Source organism: Lemur catta, chromosome 11 (assembly GCF_020740605.2).
Source record: "Lemur catta isolate mLemCat1 chromosome 11, mLemCat1.pri, whole genome shotgun sequence".
NCBI classification, from domain to species: Eukaryota; Metazoa; Chordata; class Mammalia; order Primates; family Lemuridae; genus Lemur; species Lemur catta.
In genome coordinates this window covers 76,755,155-76,761,154 of record NC_059138.1, presented here as the reverse complement: position 1 = coordinate 76,761,154, position 6,000 = coordinate 76,755,155, and positions in this window count along the sequence as shown.

The following is a 6,000-nucleotide window of genomic DNA, read 5'->3' as shown; positions in this document are numbered from 1 at the left end:
GTGTGCTCCTGTTCCCCATGGACAGAACCAGACCAGCTCATGTACCACCAGCTCCTGAGTCAAGCCTGGGCCATCCAAAACTGGGAATACCATCAGGGCGCTGAGATGGGGTGGGAACCCCAGAGACTATCATAGGAGGTAGGGGAAGGACTTGTGGGATGAGCTCTGACAACCAAGTGAGGAAAATTAGGGATGCCCAGGAAATATCCATGGCATTTGAAGGTGCTGGCCCAGAGAACATCTCTGTGTATCCAGCCCTCTAAGTAGCCGCAGTGCTACCCTATGTCATGGGCCCCAGGTCCACCATCAGAGATAGAGTCCTGGAGGATCAGACCATAAGACAATCCTTCTGCATGTTGATAAGACAAACTCAGCTTAATAGATCAGCTTTAAAAAATTGCCTTAACAGAGTCAGGAAGGTACTTTTAACCCAACTCTGTGCTTGGGTGCTATTAACCACACAGAAGCAGAGTGTCACCCTTCTTCAAAAAGGCTTCAGTGCTTTTCAAGGAAAGAAAAACAAGTCTCTAAGAGCAACTCTGGGGACATTTTTGACTATCACAATTGGGGCTGAGGTGTGACTGGCATTTACTGGGCAGGGGCCAGGGGCAGTAGACATCCTGCTAGATGCAGGGCAGGGCCACACTGTGGGAAACTGTCCCACATCCTGCTCAAATTTCCCACATCCTAACAGGCCTTCATGTAGGCAAAAACATGTAGGTTTTTACTTAAAACCTGGGCCAGGTGTGGCTTTACATTTAAACCTAGACCAAGAATACAACTCTTGTTTATACTTAAACACAAAGCATTTGGGGCATAGTTTCGAAATCCATTACGTTTTCCCAGGGATGTAACTTCTTTGCCAGTCAAGGGAGGATTAGACTCTCTCTTGTTGAAACCTTTCCTGAGATTTGTTCATAATTTTAGATAATCACGTCAGTGACAACAGCGCTGCTATTGGTCCCCGAGGCGTTGGCACGTCAGTAAGAGCCTGCAGCTGCTGTATTGAGGTGAGAAGATGTGTAGGCATTCGTGGCCTCTGAGTGGAGGATTTTCCAGGTTCTTGGTGATGGTTGGAAGAAGAATTTCAGGGTGCACCACGTAAGCGAAGCAGAAACAGCTTTTTTTAATTAAAAGCGAAAGTACTCGAGAGAGAGAGAGAGAGAGAGAGAGAGAGAGAGAGAGAGAGCAGGCAGGCTCGAAAAGAGCAGCTGCATTGGGAGGAAGTGGTTTTTGGTCTTTTGAAGTCTTACTAATTGAGAGGAGAAATATTCAAGGCTACAGGGTTGGCTTTTACTAAGAATTTGGGTAGTAATTCCTGGAATCAGGTTCCCTCCTATTTTTATACTTTATATGGTTGTCTCAGAACTGTCATGGTGATTTCAAGGGTGGAGACATGTTAAAGCTACAACGTAAATGATATCATAACTAGCCAAATTTCGTGTGAGGTGGCAGAGATAGCTGATAAGCCAGCTGAAGCCAATGCTTGCCTGCCGCTATCAGTCCCTCTAGTTATTACAGCTTCTAGAGGGTTGTTCACTTTAACACCTGCACCCAATCTTGAGTCCCTGCATCCGTTCTCAGCCATGTCTCCTAGTCTCCTACTCTAACATTGGTATAAGCACCTACTTTTTAATGTCTTCTAGTATGTAGAAGAGAGTTTTAGTGGATCCAGCTGAGTCTATCTGCCCATGCACGGTGGAAATCCAGACACCGAAGCACCAGGTGTTTACAGTGAGAAAAGATTCATTGTGAGTTGACTGACAAGAAGACAGATGGTCAAATCCATCTCCCAGAGCCAGGAGCTGGGTCAGGTTTCATAAGCACTGGGGCTCCTGCACAGGCCTGGCTATTCCAAAAGCCTGGGCAGTTTCTTTCAGCAGCAACCACCAGCCTCTGAGCTGGAGAACAGGCTGGGCAGAGGGAAAGGGCAAGAGGCTTGCAGCATGGAGGGAGGATGCTGGCCAGGCTTCTGGAGATCCTAAGGAGTAAAGGGGTGGGGAAGCACAAGTGGGATTTATACAGAGCCCTGGAATCCACTTATGTCCATTAGCTTCAGTGGATAACTCCTGTGTAAGGGCATTTTGTTGTGCCCGTGGGGCCTAGGAAGAGGAATAAAACACACGCCTGCCTCTAAGAGCTTACAGGCCAGAAAGAGGACACTTTGCTCCTAAGGCTGCAGGTCTTAGGTCTTACGAAAGCATATTGGATGAAAGGACAGTGTGGTTCCAGGACATTGGCATGGAGAATGGCACTGGCAGGAGGAGTCAACCCGGGACCCCCACAAAGGCCCACTGCCCTGTCCCCGGTGGCATCTGTCAGGTGGCCATAGATATGCACTGCCAGCAAAGGCAGGGACTTGCTTCCTGTCCATTTCATTTACAGCATCCCTGGTTTCTTTGGATGGCCTCTCTGCTCTGAGTCCAGAGCCTAAATGAAATGCTTTAAAATTTTAATGTTATTTGGAAAGCCCAAAGAACGTCCAGGATCCCAAATGCGGGCTGTGGAAGTGTTTGAAGAACGTTTGGTGGTCCACGCCATGGTTTACAAGGAGCATCCACAGCAGGAACTCAATGGGAGCTGACATTGGCTGAAATCGTAACCACTGGAGTAAAGAATTATAACTATTGGGAGAAATATTCCAATAGTTATAACTGGATAAACGGATCACTTGGTTTTCCAAGGGTAGAATTGTAGGCAAGAGGAGCTGGTGGCATTAACTGGTTGCCATATTTTATTTTCACTATAGAACTTAACTGAATTCATCTTATTGTCCATTATTTGTTTCCTATTTCTGTCCCTCCCCGCTAGAATATAAGTGCAGTGATAACACAACTGTCATATCTGCTACTGTGTCACCAAGGCCTGGAAGAGTGCCGGGTTTATTCAAGGCACTCAGTCAATATGTGTTTGTGAAATGAATGAATAGCTTTTATATGCACAGATCTAACCTGGCCTTCAAGGCAAGCATTCCCTGATCCTGAAACTGGACTTCATCTTTTCTGGGCCTCGTTGATGGTACATGTTTTTCTCTTCATTCTGTAGCAGCAGAGCCTGACATGGAGATTCGTGAGCAGGCAACTTACTTACCAGGGAGTGCCCTGGGGAGACAGGGTAGGCTTGGTAGGGAGTCAGGGGTGGAGGGAGGAGCTGGGTGAAGATGTTGTTTCAGCGGAGACAGCCTCACCCTGATCCAGCAGAGGGCGCTGGTGTGCACCGCAGAGGTTGCCCCACCCAGAGGCAAGGTGTCTGGGCGGCATTACCCCTGCATCTGTCAATCATTGGCTGTGGGCCACACTGATGGGAAGGGTGGAGGGAGGGGTGGTGTTACCCGCCTTCCCCAGGCACCTGTCAGCAGTTGTCTGGAGAAGGCAGCAGGCATAAGCCATTAGCAGCCCAGCCTACAGCTGCTGAAAAGTAAAGGAGCCTGGCCTGCGCACTAACAGCTTCTGCTGGCCACATTTCCCTGTTTAGCACATTAACTGCCATGTGAGTTGTATTTAACTCACGCTAGGTTTGAACCCAGGGCCTCATGAAGCGTGTATAACTCACACGTCTCTTTACCTTGGGCCACATAAACTATTTTTCAAGTTGCATATAACTCGCGCACAGAAAACAATACAAAATAACAAATTTTTCATCAGATCCTTAGAAAGGATCATTTTGTTTTCAAAGTTTTTATTCTATTTTTGCAATAAAACACTGTGGCCCCAAGAAAAAATGTTTTTTTTTCCTAGTGTGGCAGTCAATGTGTTAGAGTATTTAATAACTTCCCTGCAAACAATAAAACTTCTTGATACCAAGGTGCTGATCTCTTTCACTTTTGTGTCCTCTAAAGCCCTGGATGGAGGACGTAGTAAATATCTCAATGAAAATCTGAGGAATGAATGGGTGAGTTTATTAGCATTCACAATTAAGTGTGGAAATTCCTAGACACATATTCACTTTCTTGATGACATCAAAAACATGTTTTTTTATATTTCTGTGCTCCCAAGAAATCAATTTTCTGTACGATCAGAAAACAAATGTAAATATGTGCTTTATCAATAGGAAATACAAAGGATTAAACCACTGCAAAACCCTCTGCAGGTCGTGTTCTTTCTACAAGCCATTTAAGATATAAGCTTTTCCTCCCGGTGTTAATTATAGTAAATATTTTAACTTGCTCTTGCCCCTCATTATCTCGTTCATGAGTCATTGTGTGGAAACAAGCCTGGCTGGCAGAAAATTCAGGGCTGGGAAGAGCTTCTGAGATTTCTAGAAGGGAGCTCGGCTGCTCGTGTTAACAACCGAATGACCAGCAGAGGGTGGTGCAGCCCCACGCACTGAATTTTGGGGTAAAGAAATCAAACTCGGGGAACTTGCTGATGGGATGGACATTTTGGCTGTGGGAGGAATTGGCGCTCAATTCCCAGACATAGCCTGGGGTTAAGTGACTGTGCTTGTGTCCAGCCCTATTTTAAGTACTTCTTTGCTTGTGATGCAAATGAACGAGGAGGCAGAGCCCACCAGGCTCTGTGAACTCTCCGGCTTCAATGTTTGCTGCCCCGTGGGCCCGGCCCAGCCTCAGGCCCTGGTGTGGCCAGGAGGCTCCGTGCAGCCTGGGTCTCACACAGCCTCTCAGAGCACGCAGACCTCTCATCAGAACTGAGCATGAGGTTCCCATCAGGGACAAGGCTCAGCTTGTCCTGCGGGGCCCTGTCAAAGCCGAGGATGGGGACATTCTGAGGACCGGGGCTGGGTCTGATATTTTGATTGCTTGACTGGGGACTTGGAGCAGTGTTTCCTTAAACTTGCTGAGAGATAGCATTCATTCTGTCCTCAACTCATTTTTTCTTCTGCATCCCTGCCCCTCCCGTGGACACACTCCTTTCCAGCAAAGTGTTCTTTCTTGGGGGCAAATAAGGGCTGCAAAATGGCAGGGCCCCTTCCCAGGCAGGGGCCTTCCTATCTCCATGTCATTGTTTTTGGGGCCTGACTGTGAGGCTTGGAGTCTGCCCATGCTTTTCCCCAGCAGGTAGGGATGGACTGGGCTGTCATGGGAGAACTCTCTCGCCATGATTTCTGCCAACCTTGGGCCTTGTCTCGATTGATCCTGGAGGCAAGAGAAGACTCCCAACAGAGCCACCGCACCCCACCCCCAGGCCGGCTGCCAGCTCTTCCCCACCTGGGCATTTCTGCAGCCTGCTGTCCAGCTCTGGAGCCATGGGGCAGGCTCTGGTGAAGCCTGGGCTTTGGTGAGAGAGGTCCCATGGTTCCTAAAGGTGCTGGGGCCTGCCCCTAACAGCTGAGATAAATGAGGACTGCACAATGGCCAGCCAGCTCCCTGTCTTGCCATTATCAGGTGACATCTGGGTCTGGAACCCCTCGGGAAGCCAGAATGAGTCCTGGGCCTCGTAGGGAAAGCCACTTCAGATCCTACAACACCTTATCAAGCCTGGGACAAGGGTTCACTTGTAACTGAGCCACCACCCTCTTCCCAGCCAGCTGCTGGTTTCTGTCCCAATCTTCATAAACTGTTAGCATTCAATCCAGATGACCAATCCCTCCTCTGGGAACCCTTTTGGGGATTCCTGGTCACTATGCTCCCCTGGCTTCCCTCCTACATCCTTATCCTGGATTTCTGTTAGCTGGGACCATCGTCACTTCCTCATTGGTCTCCTGAACGTCACAGAGAAGCCTGGCCTGCCATCTCAGGGCCCCTAACCCCATGAGGCCGGAGGTTGGAGCATGCCAGTGACAGGCCCCTGTGTGAGACCTGCAGGCTGGAGACGGGGAGGGACTGCAGTTCTCCAGAGGCTCTGCAGGCATATGGCAGAGGGGACAGGTGCCTGAGGAGGAGCTGAGAGTCCCTGTAAAAAATCCGCTTCTGCTATGTGTTGACCGCTGAAGACAGCCAGAGGCTGCTTGTTGGGAACCGCCCGCTTTCCTGCTGCAGACTGACGCAGTCCCTGGCTCCTCCTGAGTCCCCTGAATTTCAGATTCTATTCTATGTGAGCT